This window comes from Somniosus microcephalus, chromosome 9 (assembly GCF_052327205.1).
Source record: "Somniosus microcephalus isolate GS21.2 chromosome 9, FLI_Smic_1.0, whole genome shotgun sequence".
Taxonomy (NCBI): Eukaryota; Metazoa; Chordata; class Chondrichthyes; order Squaliformes; family Somniosidae; genus Somniosus; species Somniosus microcephalus.
The window spans coordinates 11,603,237-11,621,268 of NC_140995.1; positions in this window are offsets into that span (position 1 = coordinate 11,603,237).

The window sequence follows — 18,032 nt, forward strand, 5'->3', positions numbered from 1 at the left end:
TCATCTATACATCAACATAACACAGACCCACAGAATGCTTCACTTACCCTGGCGGGGTTCCCCGATGTCAAGAAGCCCACAGCAGTAGTCTCAAAATGGGAAAAAGCCTCTTAACTGCCTGTTAACTACCTGTTAACAGGTAGTTAAGTGGCTGTAATCCTCTTCTCGCCGCTAGGAGTCGTGTCCCTGTGCAAATCGGGGACCCGACTCCTGGGAAGATGGGTTGGAGGCTGGGTGGGAGTGGGTTCGGGACCCGCTCCCATTCTTTTTGATTTTCCCAGCAGTCCCGCCTCCAGATCCATCACTTCAGGGCTGGTAAAACCCAGCTCTTTGTGTCTGTCTTCATGGAAGAAGACGCAAAAAACTCCCCGGAAATAATGGAGAACCAAGGGTCTAGCGAGAATGAGGAACTGAAAGAAATTATTATTACCTGTAGTAAAAAAATAGTACTGGAGAAATTAATGGAACTGAAAGCTGATAAATCCCCTAGACCTGATGGCCTACATCCTAGGGTTTTGAAAGAGCTGGCTATAGAGATAGTGGATGCATTGGTTGCCATTTTCCAAAATTCCATAGATTCTAGAACGGTTCCCGCAGATTGGAAAGTAGCAACTGTAACCCCACTATTTAAGAAAGGAGGGAGAGAGAAAACGGGGAACTACAGACCAGTTAGCCTGACATTGGTAGTAGGGAAAATGCTAGAATCTATTGTTAAGGAGGTGGTAACAGGGCACTTAGAAAATAATAAATGGATTAGGCAGATTCAACACGGATTTATGAAAGGGAAATCATGTTTGACAAATCTGTTAGAGTTTTTTGAGGTTGTAACTAGCAGAATAGATAAGGGGGAACCAGTGGATGTGATGTATTGGGATTTTCAGAAGGCATTCGATAAGGAGCCACACAAGAGGTTATTAAACAAAATTAGGGCTCATGGGATTGGGGGTTATATATTAGCATGGATTTGGTTAACGGACAGAAAACAGAGAGTAGGAATAAACGGGTCATTTTCGGGTTGGCAGGCTGTAACTAGTGGGGTACCGCAAGGATCAGTGCTTGGGCCTCAGCTATTCACAATCTACATCAATGATTTGGATGATGGGACCAAATGTAATATATCCAAGTTTGCTGATGATACAAAGCTGGGTGGGAATGTAAGTTGTGAGGAGGATGCAAGGAGGCTTCGAGGGGATATAGACAAGCTAAGTGAGTGGGCAAGAACATGGCAAATGGAATATAATGTGGAGAAATGTGAAGTTATCCACTTTGGTAGGAAAAATAGAAAAGCAGAGTATTTTTTAAATGGTGAGAGATTGGGAAATGTTGGTGTTCAGAGGGACCTGGGTGTCCTTGTACACGAATCACTGAAAGTTAACATGCAGGTACAGCAAGCAATTAGGAAAGCAAATGGTATGTTGGCCTTTATTACAAGAGGATTTGAGTATAAGAGTAAAGACTTCTTAATGCAATTATATAGGGCCCTGGTGAGACCACACCTGGAGTGTTGTGGACAGTTTTGGTCTCCTTATCTAAGGAAGGATATACTTGCCATAGAGGGAGTGCTACGAAGGTTCACCAGACTGATTCCTGGGATGGGGGGATTGTCCTATGAGGAGAGATTGAGTAGACTAGGCCTATATTCTCTGGAGTTTAGAAGAATGAGAGGTGATTTCATTGAAACATACAAAATCCTTACAGGGCTTGACAGGGTAGATGCAGGGAGGATGTTTCCCCCTGGCTAGGGAGTCTAGAACCAAGGGTCACAGTCTCAGAATAAGGGGTCGGCCATTTAGGACTGAGATGAGGAGAAATTTCTTCACTCAGAAGGTGGTGAATCTTTGGAATTCTCTACCCCAGAGGGCTGTGGAGGCTCAGTCATTGAGAATATTCAAAACAAAGAACGATAGATTTTTGGATATTAAGATAATCAAGGGATATGGGGATAGTGCAGGAAAGCGGAGATGAGGTAGAAAATCAGCCATGATCTTGTTGAATGGCGGAGCAGGCTCGAGGGGCCAAATGGCCGACTCCTGCTCCTATTTCTTATGTTATGTTCTTATGTTCTTATGTGAGAATGAGCAGCCCTAGTAATGGCCGGGATGTAAGGTTTGAGACTGAGCTCAGGGTCACACAGGTCACCAAGAGTATACACCGTCTGGTTCAGGCTGAATGAGCAGCTGAAGAGGGGAATGGAATCAGAGACTAAGGTATAAAAAGTATCCAGTGATGACTGTGTTGCGTTTGCAAAGATAATCCAGAGACCGTAAGCAGAGTTCAGTTCATGCTGCTTTTTAATGGCTGCTCCACACACACACTCCCAGGCAAAAGCAATCGAATACCTATACACAATACAATGATAACAGCACTATCAAACTCCATGTGCTCAGGCCAAGGCAATCGAGTACCTATCACCAATGTCAGACATAACAGACTGAAAAGGATTGCTTCTGCCTGGGCAACACTGAGTTGGAGAAGGTTCTGCCAACATTCTAACGTGTGTTCCTAAAGAGGAGGTGTCTTCATGAGCAACGTTTTGGCAAACCTTATTTTGTTTGGGAGAGGAGAAGTCAGAAGGGACACCCATGGGCCACTTCTGTTACAATCAAATTGTAAACAAATAAGAATGTTCTGCTGAATAGATTTTCACAATGATAGTATGTAGCCTAATATCTCACACTATTATTAACTTTAAACAAAATATAAGTGCAGTGGAAGGAAAGAAAAAACCCACATAAAGGGGTAGATCTCGACTCTGTGCGATAGTGTTAAACAGGTGATAGCGAGTCAGCAGTCCGTTTTACAACTCTCCCCATTTTTATTTCTGGTGGCTTCATTGGAAATAAAAATCGGGAGAGGTGTAAAACGGACTGCCAACTCATTATCACCCTTTTCACACTACCGCACAAAAGTCAAGATCTACTCCATATCTTTTTCAACTTTGTTAATGAGTTGACATCATTAATTTATTCATTAGTACAAAATAATTAGAATTTCTCCTTCATGTTTCAACAATCAATATTCATGGAGCAACGGAACACTGACAGTCAGAGGCCCCAGTCTTCTTAGCAACTTAGTGACTGAACCAAACTAGTTTCAGGAAACTCTTTTTTATCCGGCACCGACGGGACCGGCGTGGTGCCGGTTGATCAAAAAGTCCGGATCACAGAGAGGTATAGTTAAAAGGTACGAGAGCTCCGTACACAGCCACAGGTGCAGGAGCCCCGGTTACACGGCCACAGATCCAGGAGTCCCTGTTGCATGGCCACAGGTGCAGGAACCCCAGTTACACGGCCACAGATCCAGGAGTCCCTGTTGCATGGCCACAGGTGCAGGAACCCCAGTTACACGGCCACAGATCCAGGAGTCCCTGTTGCACGGCCACAGGTGCAGGAACCCCAGTTACACGGCCACAGATCCAGGAACCCCGGTTACACGGCCACTAATATATAGTAAAACTTACCTGAAGCTACTCCTGAATTTTGCCGGTTAAGAGAGATTTCTGGATATTTAGGTGCCGGTTAAAAGAGAGTTTCCTGTATTGTCTAAAGGTGGTAGGTATTACATTGCCGACGTGCTCCTGCTGTTGATAGCACTCTGTTGTATAGAGGACCTGGTCTCCTGAGACCGGTGGGTATTGGAGACCTTGTGAGGTATGTTTAATTCTCCACTTTAAACTAAAAGCACGTGGCCAGATTCCTTCCCTTTTAGCAAGGGCAACTGTGGAATCATGCCTCCAGATTAGACGTAGCAGCAGCAGAAAATGTAAATAGTGGAGAGCGGTGCACAGAGTGCCATGTCCCCAAGAGCCATTGACAATGTAAAGGCGTTTTTAGATTCCATTCGTTCAGCCAGCCAATGGACCAGTTCTGGTCTCTTACCTTCAGCTGCACTCCATCGTGTAAACAAGTCCAGCTCCCTTATCTCAATGGGATAATGCGGGTCTTCAACTCTGCCGTCTACTTAAGGAAGGCAGTTTTAGCAAGGCAGACACAGAGAGCTGGTCATGTGTGTTTTGCTATCTGTCGGACTTTGTGAAAAAGCAGAGCTTACTTAGCAAACCTATGGAGATCAGAAGGGAACCCCACTTAAAACGTAAAACCAGATCCAGTTCAAGCGTGAAGACAAAACTGCCTTAAAAATTATTTGGACATTGTTATTGATGCAAAATCCCTGGGTTTTAGAAGTTAGTGAATTTGATGTTTTAGAGAGTGGAATTTTCTTAGCAGACATGAGTGCCTCTGAACTAATTAGAACCTAATTTGTAACTTATTCTGAGCACGTTTTCTCAAGTGTCAGCTGTGGTTCAGTGAGTAGCACACATGCCTCTGAGGTCAGAAGGTTGTGGGTTCAAATCCCACACCAGGGGCTTGAGAACCTAAAGCTAGGCTGACACTCCAGTGCTGTGCTGAGGGGGTGCTGTGCTGTCGGAAGTGCCGTCTTTCAGATGAGACGTTAAACCGAGGCACCGTCTGCTCTTTTAGGTGGATGTAAAAGATCCCATGGCCCTATTTTGAAGCAGAGCTATATTTATCCTTCAATCAACAGAACAAAAACAAATTATCTGGTCATGATCACATTGCTGTTCGTGGGATATTGCTGTTCGTGGGATCTTGCTGTGTGCAAATTGGCTACCGCGTTTCCCACATTACAACAGTGACCCTACTTCATTGTAAAGTGCTTTGAGATGTCCAGTGGTCGTGAAATGCAAAGTCTTTTTAAGATTGATAGTCACTTCATATAGTTCCTCAGGAACTAAGTTTATGGGCCCAAGTTAAAAATACATTAAATATTGTGAAATTAGCTAAGTTTTAGTACAATGGGCATTTTTTTAAAAGTGGCCTTTCTTAATTTGTGATAATAACCAAAATGATGTTAAGGGGTGCTCAATATAAAGGATGCGATTGTTGCAGAGAAATTGTCTACAATAATTGATAATTATATTTAAAGTTAAGGGTTCCATTTTATCAGTAATTTCAATTTTGAGAAAGAGAAATTCAATTTTGCAAACAAAACAAAATAGCAAACTGGGAATATTATACAACTCACACTTCAAAACACTCCAGAAACTGTTTGTTCCAAAGATTATAGACGAACTAGCATTACTATTTTTTAGGCTGTAATCCATTGCTACGGTAACAGTTCAGGCTGTTCTAAGATGTCACGAGAATAATGCCCCCTCCCCTTTGAAATGATGCGTGACCTTTGACCTATCCTCGGCAAGGTAGACACGCCTTCCGCCCACAAATGATTCTCTAAATAATGTACCCACATTCAAAACAATTTTGGCATTGATGTGAAAAAAATAGTAATAAAATTAAGAAAGGTCAACCCTCCCCATGTTGCCAGTTGTGTTTTTACAGATTGCAGTGTGGCATTATTGCTCAACATTCAAAATAACTAGCAATTATGTATAAACCCTGTTCAGTAAGACAAGTCTCCCTATTGTCTGCCTGTATAGGCTGTATTTACAATCTCAGTGAGACTGCACTACATCCTTTGTTACTTATCTTAGCTTTTGCATGACGTTCAAGGTATTTTGCTTACATTTCAATGTGCAAAATTGGAAGAGGGCCTTAAAAAGTTCTGTTGTAGCATAAATTTCATTAAACTTTACACTCTCTTTTAATTTTTTTAAATGGTCTTCCGTTTTCTTCCTTCAGAGTATCACCCCACCGCTTGCTCAACAGAAGCCTATTGGCTTGGATAGAGAATTGGTTAGGATGTAGGTGACAGGGAGTAGGCATCATGGGTAGGTGCTCAAGTCGGCAGGATGTGACTAGTGGTGTCCCCCAAGGACCTGTACGGGGGCCACAGCTTTTCTCTATATTTATAAATGACTTGGGTGAAGGAATAGAGCGCCGTATACCTGAGTTTGCTGATGACACTAAGTTAGGTGGCTCAGTAAATTGTGCAGATGGGAGCAGAAAATTGCAATGGGACATTGATAAATTAAGTGACTGGGCCAAGCTGTGGCAGATGGAGTTCAACGTGGGAAAGTGCAAGATCATCCACTTTGGGGCTAGGAAAGAAAGATCCGAGTATTTTACTCAGGGTTAAAGAGTTAAATTATGAGGACAAGTTGCATAAACTTGGACGATAGCAAAATACTGCGGATGTTGGAAATCCGAAACAACAACAGAAAATGCTGGAAAAACTCAGCAGGTCAGGCAACATCCGTGGACAGAAATTTGAGTTGACGTTTCGGGTCGAACCCTTCTTCAAAACTGGAAAGAAAAGATAGATTGGAGGCAGGGCTGCGATCGGACAAAAGAATAAAAGAAACAAAAGAAGTAAACTGAAAGTAACGAAGATGAACAAGGTTGAAGAGCCAAATGGAGATCCCGTCGAAGAGAAGAGCGGGATCTCCGTTTGGCTCTTCAACCTTGTTCATCTTCATTACTTTCAGTTTACTTCTTTTGTTTCTTTTATTCTTTTGTCCGATCGCAGCCCTGCCTCCGATCTATCTTTTCTTTCCAGTTTTGAAGAAGGGTTCGACCCGAAACGTCAACTCAAATTTCTGTCCACGGATGTTGCCTGACCTGCTGAGTTTTTCCAGCATTTTCTGTTGTTGTTTTGCATAAACTTGGCTTGTGCTCCCTTGAGTTTAGACGGTTATAGGGTAATCTAATTGACATGTTTAAAATCATAAAGGGGATTCGATAGGGTAGATAAAGAGAAGTTATTTCCTCTGTTGGGGGAATCCAGAACTAGAGGGCATCATCTTAAAATTCGAGGTAGTTCATTTAGAAGTGAAATCAGGAAGCACTTTTTCTCGTGAAGGGTGGTTGAAATCCGGTACTTGCTCCCCAAGAGCCTGTGGATGCTGGGTAAATTGAAATTTATAAGACTGAGATCAATAGATTTTTGTTGGGTAACGATAGCAAGGGACATGGAGCAAAGGCAGGTCAATGAAATTGAGGTACAGATCAGCCATGATCTAACTGTATGGCGGAACAGGCTCGAGGGGCTGAATAGCCTATTCTCATTCCTTTGTTCCTAGGCAATGACATGCTGCTGAAAATGGTAAACACATGGATATTGGGTGAGGACAGGTTTGGGTTCAGTTGTCATGTCATAGAAACATAGAAACATAGAAGATAGGAGCAGGAGTAGGCCATTCGGCCCTTCGAGCCTGCGCCGCCATTCAATGTGATCATGGCTGATCATCCAAATTCAGTACCCTGTCCCCGCCTTTTCCCCATATCCCTTGATCCCTTCAGCCTCAAGAAACATATCCAACTCTTTCTTGAATATATTTAATGAACTGGCCTCCACCGCCCTCTGTGGCAGAGAATTCCACAGGTTCACCACTCTCTGGGTGAAGAAATTCCTCCTCATTTCAGTCCTAAATGGCTTACCCCTTATCCTTAGACTATGACCCCTGGTTCTGGACTCCCCGGCCATCAGAAACATCCTTCCTGCATCTAGTCTGTCCAGACCTGACAGAATTTTATAGGTTTCGATGAGATCCCCTCTCAATCTTCTAAACTCCAGTGAGTATAAGCCCAATCGACACAATCTCTCCTCATACGTCATTCCTGCCATCCCAGGTATCAGCCTGGTGAATCTTCGCTGCACTCCCTCCATGGCAAGAACGTCCTTCCTCAGGTATGGTGACCAAAACTGCACACAATACTCAAGGTGCGGTCTCACCAAGGCCCTGTACAACTGTAGCAAGACATCCTTGTTCCTGTACTCGAACCCTCTTGCTACGAAGGCCAACATACCATTTGCCTTCTTAACCGCCTGCTGCACCTGCATGCTTACCTTCAGCGACTGGTGCACAAGGACACCCAGGTCTCTTTGCACTTCCCCTTCTCCCAATCTATTGCCATTCAAATAATAATCTGCCTTCCTGTTTTTGCCACCAAAGTGGATAACCTCACATTTATCCACATTATAGTGCATTTGCCATGTTTCTGCCCAATCACCCAACCTGTCCAAATCGTACTGGAGTTTCCCGACATCCTCCTCGCAGCTTACCCTCCCGCCCAGCTTTGTGTCGTCTGCAAATTTGGAGATATTACATCCAATTCCCTCATCCAGATCATTAATATATATTGTGAACAGCTGGGGTCCTAGGTCATGTTACAAGTTCTGGTTTTTACTGAACCATTTCTTCTGCAATAGTTTCACAGCAGTTCCTGTAAGCAGATTCTTAACTCGTTCGAGAAGATAACTTTGGCTATTTACATTGGGGCACCCATTTGCAGTTTACATCGATAGCAAAATACTGCAGATGCTGGAAATCCGAAATAACAACAGAAAATGCTGGAAAAACTCAGCAGGCCAGGCAACATCCGTGGAGAAAATTAGAGTCGACGTTTCGGGTCTAACAGTTTTGAAAAAGGGTTAAACCCGAAACGTCGACTCTAATTTTCTCCACGGATGTTGCCTGGCCTGCTGAGTTTTTCCAGCATTTTCTGTTGTTATTTTGCAGTTTACATCAACACCCTAATCTTAACATACGTCTGGTTTTAAACCATCAAACAGCCACATGCTAAATGACTTTTTATTTTAAAAGGACACAAGCAAAATGACATATTTGCAACATGCCCCAATGGTCAAATAGCTCACTAACACCTATTCTCTACGTTCACAGATGAAGAATGGCCATCTTGGTGAGATACCAGGTGGCTGGGAGCGCTCATGAAACCGTCACATCATAAGTCACTGTCTTCAGGAAACGAGGGGTAGAGGGAGAATAATCAGAGCAAATGAATAATAAATATTGTCATTTACAAGCACATTGCAGGTAAACTTTTGAAAATACTGCTCCAAGTGATGATCTTCATTTGATGGGGCATGGGTCAAAGAATCACGCTCCCAATTCAGAAAGAAAGACTTGCGTTTCTATAACGTCTTTCACAACCACCGGACGTCTCAAAGCACTTTACAGCCAATGAAGTACTTTTGAAGTGGAGTCACTTTTGTAATGTGGGAAACGTAACAGCCAATTTGCGCACAGCAAGCTCCCACAAACAGCAATGTGATAATAACCAGATAATCTGTTTTAGTGATGGTGATTGAGGGATAAATATTGGCCAGGACACCGGGGAGAACTCCCCTGCTCTTCTTCGAAATAGTGCCATGGGATCTTTTATGTCCACCTGAGAGAGCAGATGGGGCCTCAGTTTAACGTCTCATCCGAAAGACGGCACCACCGACAGTGCAGCACTCCCTCAGCACTGCACTGGGAGTGTCAGCCTAGCTTTACGTGACTGTGAACCCACAACCTTCTGGCTCAGAGACGAGTGTGCTACCACACTGAGCCACAGCCGACACAGCATTCCCGATTTGCTGTTGATTAATTTTAAGGATCAGAAAATCGGAAGCACTGCGAATCAGACACACTGACTTTTGTGCGATAGCAAAATACTGCGGATGTTGGAAATCCGAAATAACAACAGAAAATGCTGGAAAAACTCAGCAGGTCAGGCAACATCCGTGGACAGAAATTTGAGTTGACGTTTCGGGTCGAACCCTTCTTCAAAACTGGAAAGAAAAGATGGATCGGAGGCAGGGCTGCGATCGGACAAAAGAATAAAAGAAACAAAAGAAGTAAAAAAGAGACAATGAAAGGTGTTAGAAGCTAGGCGAGATGGTAATAGGCTGAGATTGGGTGTAAAGTGTACTGGCAGGGCAAGGGATAGCTGCCAGGTGTGAGAGCGAAACAAAAGGAAAGGGGGGGGGAAAAGAGTGGAAAAATTACAAGAAAAAATGAAATAGGGGCCGAGGTTATGATCTGAAATTGTTGAACTTGATATTGAGTCCGGAAGGCTGCAGAGTGCCTAATCGGAAGATGAGGTGCTGTTCCTCGAGTTTACGTTGAGCTTCCGTGGAACAATATAAGAGGCCAAGGACAGTGCGGTCCGAGTGGGAATGGAGCGTTGAATTAAAATGACAGGCGACCGGAAGCTCGGGGTCACCCTTACGGACTGAACGGAGGTGTTCCGCAAAGCGGTCACCCAATCTGCGTTTGGTCTCCCCAATGTAGAGGAGACCGCATCGTGAGCAGCGAATACAGTATACTAGATTGCGAGAAGTACAAGTAAATCGCTGTTTCACCTGGAAGGGGTGTTTGGGGCCCTGGACAGTGGGAAGAGGGGAGGTATAGGGGCAGGTGTTACATCTCCTCCGCTTGCACGGGAAGGTGCCAGGCGAAGGGGAAGGGCTGTTTGGGGTGATAGAGGAGTGGACTAGGGTGTCTCGGAGGGAGCGGTCCCTGCGGAATGCGGAAGCACCCATCAAGTGAGGCTCCACATTGAAATTTGTGTGCATTTGACATCTGCGTGGAGTAATGAGCAGAATCTGATATGAAGGTATCAGAAGCAGGAAATTCAGTTGGCAAGTGTGGAAATCGAGGCCCTTCTTCCATTCCGCTGCAGTCAGGGCCTTTCTTTTAGGACATAGAATTTCACCTTTGCAATATCTAGTGCCAGCGGAAACTAAGCCGGATTCATTAGCCAAGGTTAAGTGCTTCATTTCTTGTTGTTCAAAGAAGAAGGAAAGCCTAAGGGAGTAATTTCGTTACAAATTACTCGCATTGTGTGTACACTGTTTATTCAAAGGAGAATGTTGTTGTATTTTTCCACAAACTGGAATATATTACCTTTAATCCATGACGATATGGATTTAAAATTAGTGTTCATCTTGGCCACCGAGCCATAACTTTGGTGAAGACAATTTGCGTCAGCTGTTTTTTTTCAGTTAGCGGAAAATAAATTGAATCGTAACTCCCAATAAATCAACGACTGCCAATTTAACTCTAAGATCTCTGTCCTGACCGAAATAGGCAGACGTCCAATATTAGTCCTACAGCAAAATACTGCGGATGCTGGAAATCCGAAATAACAACAGAAAACGCTGGAAAAATTTAGCCGGCCAGGCAACATTCGTGGAGAGAGAAACAGAGTTAATGTTTCAGGTCGAAGACCCTTCTTCAGAACGAGGGTCATTGACCTAAAACGTTGACTCTATTTCTCTCTCCACGGATGTTGCCTGGCCTGCTAAGTTTTACCAGCATTTTCTGTTATCCAATATTAGTCCCTCTGCTTCCTGTCACCAGCAGAAAGTCACCGGCAGCACCTTCATCTAATGGCTCTTCGGATAGAGGTCATTTTGACATCTCTTTGGAGAAATAAACCATTCATCATCGTAATTTTACTGCACCGACACTTTTATTTTAACAGGGCACAATTGCACAGGTCATACTTATTAGTGATTCAAAGCAGGTAACAATTCAAATGAGAAAATATTTAATCATCCCATGCTTTTGTTCACCCAAAGACCTTGATAATGAGACACAATTTATCACAAAAGTTCTCTTTGTTAATGTGACCTTTTTATCCGGTAATGTTAATCCACTTGAAATTAGCTTTGCCGAATCTGGATTATCAAATTCCAACTTATAACTAACTCTATTTCTAACAATTGACCGTTCCTGTTTGTTTCTGCTGCCTTTAGAGTGTTTGCAAAGTGAAAGGTTCAAGTGGTAAGCAACCAGATGCAAGACTGGTCCAATAAATGAGGGGAAAGAGACAGAATTACTCACAAGTGTTGCAGATGAGAGTGAGTCGTGTAGGCTGTTGTCGTGTGAGAAATAAATTCCACAGGCAGCAACTTACCATCATCTATTCTATTTATACCACAAGTATGGGATACATATGACATTAAAGTCATAAAGGATTTTAGGTGTACAAGATTATGACGGGTTTGGATAGGCTAGACGGGGAAAGGCTGTTCCCACTGGTTGATGGTACAAGGACTAGGGGACACAGATTTAAGGTTTTGAGCAAGAGATACAGGGGGGATGTGAGGAAAAACCTTTATACACAGCAAGCAGCGAGGACCTGGAACTCGCTGCCGACGGAAGTGGTGGAAGCGGAGACACTCAATGTTTTCAAGGGGAGACTGGATAGGCACTTGAGGGAAATAAACTTGCAGGGCTACGGAGATAGAACGGGGGAGTGGGACTGACTGGATTGCTCTACAGAGAGCCGGCACGGACTCGATGGGCCGAATGGCCTCCTTCTGTGCCGTTATGACTCTATGGGCAGGATTTTCATTGTGCTGTGGAGTCAAGATTGGAGGCGTGCGGGGGGGTTAAAATCCCGAAATCAGGGGTCCCGACCCCTTCCCGCACCCAAACCCGCCTCCATGCCAGTTTCAAAGGAGGCGGGTACCCGCCCCGCACTGGGACCTGCCTACCCGAGGCGGGAAGGGATTATTGCCAATTAACTGCCTGTTAACAGGTAGTTAACAGGCAGTTTTTAGCCTAATCCCTATTTTTGATGCTGAAGTATGGGATTCCCGATGGCTCCAAACCACGCCAAGTTAGAGGAGTCGGGCCGTCGGGTTGAAGGACTTGGAGGGGTCGAGATGTTGGTGTTCAGGTGAGTGATGTGTGCATGAGTGCAAAGGCAAGTGTGTTTGGTGTGTCTAAAGTGATTAAATAAGTTTTACATACCTTTTCTTACCTTTTCAGCCTTCCTTCCTTTAGGTTCCGGGAGTCCCTCATCTCACCGGCACAGAAAGCAGAATGGCTGCGAACTGTCAAAAGTGACAGCCTTCAAGTTTCTGTGCAGGAGAGATTTCTAACTGAGTCTGTAGAGAAGGACTCAGGTTAGAAGTGAGACTGTCAGTGTTTGACAGCTTCAAACAGCTGTGAAACACTGGTATTTCATCTGTCAAAACCTCTTGACAGATGAAATTTCAGTCTGTGACATCACCTGTTGCCAGGTGGCCCTTAATTGGCCTGCTGAGCCCACTGGGCGGGCTCAACAAAGTCAATCAAGTTAAAATCGCGTGGGTTGGCCACAACTCGATGGAGGAGGGACTACAACCTCGAAAGTTGTAGTCCCGCCTCCTTCCCGACTCCTGAATGAAAATCCAGCCCTATGACAAGTCATTCTGATTTGAATTTGGTTTTGAGCCTATCTCTTGTAAGCATTTAATTCACATCATGACATAATGGATAGCAGTGTTCAATATCCCTCCTAATGTGCTTGGTTGGCATCTTGAAAATTCTTTGAGCCGTGATTGAAGTAAAACATTAGAAGCAATTACATACCACAAAAAATAGATGTAAATGTAATAGTCACTGATTTCAATAGCACAGCACTATATTATATGTATAATATACAGGAAACTCTTTGGTATCCGGCACCGACGGGACCGGGATGTTGCCGGTTGATTAAAAATTCCGGATGACGGAGAAGGTTATCTACCGAGGCTATTTTTAACAAACAGAAATAAAAAAATCAAGAAATGTGCAGTATACAGTAATTGGGTACTCACCTACAGAATGTTGTGTTAAATGGATGATGGAAGTTGCTTGATTAAGTACAGTACTGCCAGTTGAGGGTAATCCATAACTCTTTAATTACTTAACAGTAAAACAAAACTTATACAGTACACATAAAAATGGCGGATCGGAAGAGACTACCGGCAGCGCGGGAGAGTCAGACTCCTGTTATTGAGGTGTTCGGACTTCCGACAGTGCCAAGAAGCCGAGTAGTGGCAGTTTGGAGAACTACCCCCACTGACTAACTCGGCCACCGCGGGAGACTCGGACTCGGACTCGGCAACATTGCCGGTTATTGTGGTGTTGTTTTCGGAGTATGAATTTTGCCGGTTAATAGAGAATTCCGGATATTTAGGTGCTGTTTAAACGAGAGTTTCCTGTATCTAGATGCAGCCTATTTGAGTAATATTCAGGGTGTGCCTGTACACCTAAATGCCAGTAACAAGGACGCAACCCCATTCAGCAAGTCAAGAAAGTTCACCAAATGTGGAACTGAAGCGAGGAGCACATCCCTGTTCTGAGAGCTTAGTTTTCAAGGCCAAATGATAAAATCAAGATTTTTTCTAATGTTTACAATGAGTCACCCAACCAGAAGCTCGAACAAGTGATTAAAATGTTCCGTTTTATATTGAGTAGTTGCAGGGGGAGAAACAGGAAAAGAAGCCTTTGTCCCTTCACCTGAATAAATTATGCAAATAAGAGCCTACTAAATAACAAAACTGTATAACCATGGTGTCTGGCCCCATACAACTGGGTAAAAAAAAAACAACTGCACCACAAGCAATTCAATGTGGCTATGTTGTTGGTCCTTATTTTCACTTATACACAAAGATCCAACCCCGTTACCATGCTGTTTGTTCCCATCAAGTGCACATGATTTCGATGCCAAGACAGCTGATAGCATAACAAAGCAGAGGGCCATAGCAACCAGCACTGGGCTTGGAAGCCACATCGCATGTCCCAGCGACTTTGTTTCTACAATTGGAAGTGCAACAACGCTCATAAAAATATAGACAAGAGTGACCAACGCTGGGTCCTCAATAAACATAAAGGGCTGGATTTAGTGAATAGAGGCGAGTTGGAGGCGGGTCTGCTGCTTGTCGGGTCTCAGTCCCGCCTCCATCATGTTCTGGCCAACCAGGGGGTTTTTCCCCTGATTGACCTTGTTAAGCCCGCCCTGCCGGCTCAGTGGGCCAATTAGGGGGAAGTCACTGACAGAGCACGTCAACGTCTGACGTACCATCTGTCAAGAATTCTTGAAAGAAGGAATGTCAGCGTTTGACAGCCCTGTGAAGCTGTCAAACACTGACATTCTGTGTAGTTTGATGAGGCCTTGTGTTCAGGACTCATCAAACCTTTCAACTTCGTAGAAAGCAGATGACTGTTGGTTCGGAGGATCCAACAGCCAGTCTGTGAAATCTACAACGAAGATGTCGGGACTCCGGATCCACAGCGGCTGAACGCTGTAGGCAGAAACAAAGGTAAGTGAACATTTTCTAACACTTAACACTCACCTCACATACTTACCACTCCACACTTGCACCCATCACTCACCTCTACATCTCACTTTAAGGCCCCTCCGACCCCCGCAGACCTCCTACTCGACTCCTCCAACCCGGCGGGGTTATCCGAGGTCGGGAAGCCTTCACCTGAAAAGGTAAGATGGTACTAATCCTTTTTTCTGCCTGTTAACTACCTGTTAATGGTACGGGGGCGGGTTTGCCATCTGCTCCCACTTTCTGCAACTTTACCGGCTGTCCCACCTCCATACCCGCCTCCTCGGGGCTGAGAAAATCCAGCCTAAAGTGTTATTTGGTGAGAAAATTATGAGGTGGGGAGGAAGTGAAACCAGTCATTTGCTCTCTGAGCTCCTGTGCCCACAATTACAATGCAATCTGAATACCCTTATTGCTTACTTTTAATTCTTTTATCCATAATGCCTAGGAAAACATGGCCTAGAAATTCAGTGGGCCTTGCGCCCACTTAGCGCCTAAAGAGGTCTTTTGCGCCAGCGGGGTGGTAGCGCGGAAATTGAGTGCAGCGGTATTGGCGGCGGTAGCCATTAGCGCTGCGCCGGGACCGATGACGTCATCGGTGTGCGCGGTGGCCCGTAACGCCCCGAAACCGCGCCGATCCCCATATTTATTTGCGGCCGCCTCCTCCGAAGCGGGCGCAAACAGCGACCAGAAAACGGGGCCGTCCTGCTGCCATAGTGGGGCGCTTTAAAGTGGAAGGTGCAGCCAGCCGCTTTTTCGGCGGCCGCCTGCCCACACCTCCTTCCCCGGCCTCCTCCACCCCCCACCCCGCGGCATTGCCGGCTGGTTTCCGTGGAGCCCGGCACTTCTCCGTTGTGCCGGGCTCTTTTGCCGGCACTCGCGATCGGGGCTCCGGCCGTTGCAGGCACCTCCCCCTTAAGAGAAGGAGGAGGCCTGCAGTACCGCAGCCTGCCGCACCGCATCGGGTGGCGCTGCGGCAACTAGCGCGCCGATATTCAGTTGCAGCGCCCCAAACGGAGGCGGGCACACCCTGGTATAGCGCCCGCTTCCGAATTGGGGCGCAGAAGACGAATATACGGCGTGCGCTAATGCCTCCCCGCCCAGCGCTAACTTTTGTGCGCGAGCGAGCTGCCCGCGCCCAAGTGAATTTCTAGGCCCATGGCTATTTTATTGAGATAGGAATCAGGCTTTATTTGTCACTGGCAGTGCTTCTTAATGCAGCACAATAAAGCACAACTCAGGAGTGTGATGGAATACTGTCCACTTGCCTGGATGAGTGCAGCTCCAATAACACTCAAGAAGCTCGACACCATCCAGGACAAAGCAGCCCGCTTGATTGGCACCCCATCCACCACCTTAAACATTCACTCCCTCCACCACCGGTGTACCGTGGCTGCAGTGTGCACCATCTACAAGATGCACTGCAGCAACTCGCCAAGGCTTCTTCGGCAGCACCTCCCAAACCCGCGACCTCTTCCACCTGGAAGGACAAGGGCAGCAGGCGCATGGGAACACCATCACCTCCAAGTTCCCCTCCAAGTCACACACCATCCTGACTTGGAAATATATCGGCCGTTCCTTCATCGTCGCTGGGTCAAAATCCTGGAACTCCCTCCCTAACAGCACTGTGGGAGCACCTTCACCACACGGACTGCAGCGGTTCAAGAAGGCGGCTCACCACCACCTTCTCGAGGGCAACTAGGGATGGGCAATAAATGCTGGCCTTGCCAGCGACGCCTACATCCCGTGAACGAATTTTTAAAAAACATCCTGCCATCCAGATAAAGATCAGGGTCACATTCACCGTCTTCCGCGACTGCCTGGATGTTTTTTCTGCAGCTGACTGGAGAGGAGGTGCATCAGTGGTAGCAAATAATCCAGAAGGTTCTGTGAAGTAGGGGACAGAGAGATAATTGAAACACAAGGAGATTGCTGAGTACTTTAATTAGCTCAGTGTCCCCTATTCAAGCATAAAGAGCTCTGGATGATTCACTACTGCCTTTAATAGATGCATCAGTATCAGCCATTTTTAAAAAACAACTTATTTTGCCAAACCCAGACCACCTTTTTCTCCTCCCGTCCTGAATGCACTGACTCCTGTCATGGTACAGTTCCACAGACGTGAGTCCCTCACCCAAGCAGCCATTCTTCATTCATGAGGCTGGGCAGTGTTAGCAGGCTACGCAACCAAGAAGAAAATCATAGTCCAGTCCGATCGCCTCTCCACCTCTCTCCCTTCCTTTCAGACTCTGCTAAAAACCAACTTCTTTGACCAAGCATTTGGCCACCTGTCCTAATGTCTCCTTCTGTGGCTCAGTGGGTAGCACACTCTCGCCTCTGAGTCAGAAGGTTGTGGGTTCACAGTCCTCACTCCAGAGACTTGTGCACATAAAGCTAGGCTGACACTCCAGTGCAGTGCTGAGGGAGTGCTGCACTGTCGGTGGTGCCGTCTTTTGGATGAGACATTAAACCGAGGCCCCGTCTGCTCTCTCAGGTGGATGTAAAAGATCCCATGGCACTATTTCGAAGAAGAGCAGGGGAGTTATCCCTGGGTCAATATTTATCCCTCAACCAACATCACTAAAACGGATTATCTGGTCATTACCACGTTGCTGTTTGTGGGAACTTGCTGCCATGTTTCCCACATTACAACAGTGACTTCACTTCCAAAAGTATTCGTTGGCTGTAAAGCGCTTTGAGACGTCCGGTGGTCGTGAAAAGCGCTATAGAAATGCAAGTCTTTCTTTCTTTCAGTGTCAATTTTTGCCTGCTCCTATCTTCTATGTCCTGCTCCTATCTTCTATGTTTCTATAGCAGGGACAGGGTACTGAATTTGGATGATCAGCCATGATCGTATTAAATGGCGGAGCAGGCTCGAGGGGCCGAATGGCCTACTCCTGCTCCTATCTTCTATGTTTCTATGTTACACTCCTGTGAAGCACCTTGGGACATTTTACAACGTTAACAGGAGCTACATAAATGGCAGTTGTTGTTGATCCTGTTCACAATTGCACATTTTCAACAGAGAGCATTGGAGACCAATCAGGAGTAAAACCTTTGAACCCTCCCACCACCCCACCCCCCACCTCCCAAGTTCAGGGACACCGAGACCAATTATACCACCTTTGCTTCTGTATTAGCTGAGATCAGCTAATTCAGCACAGACAGGCAATTGAACCGAAGACCTTCTGATGTGTATGGTTTAGTACCAACCGTGTGACGCATTTACC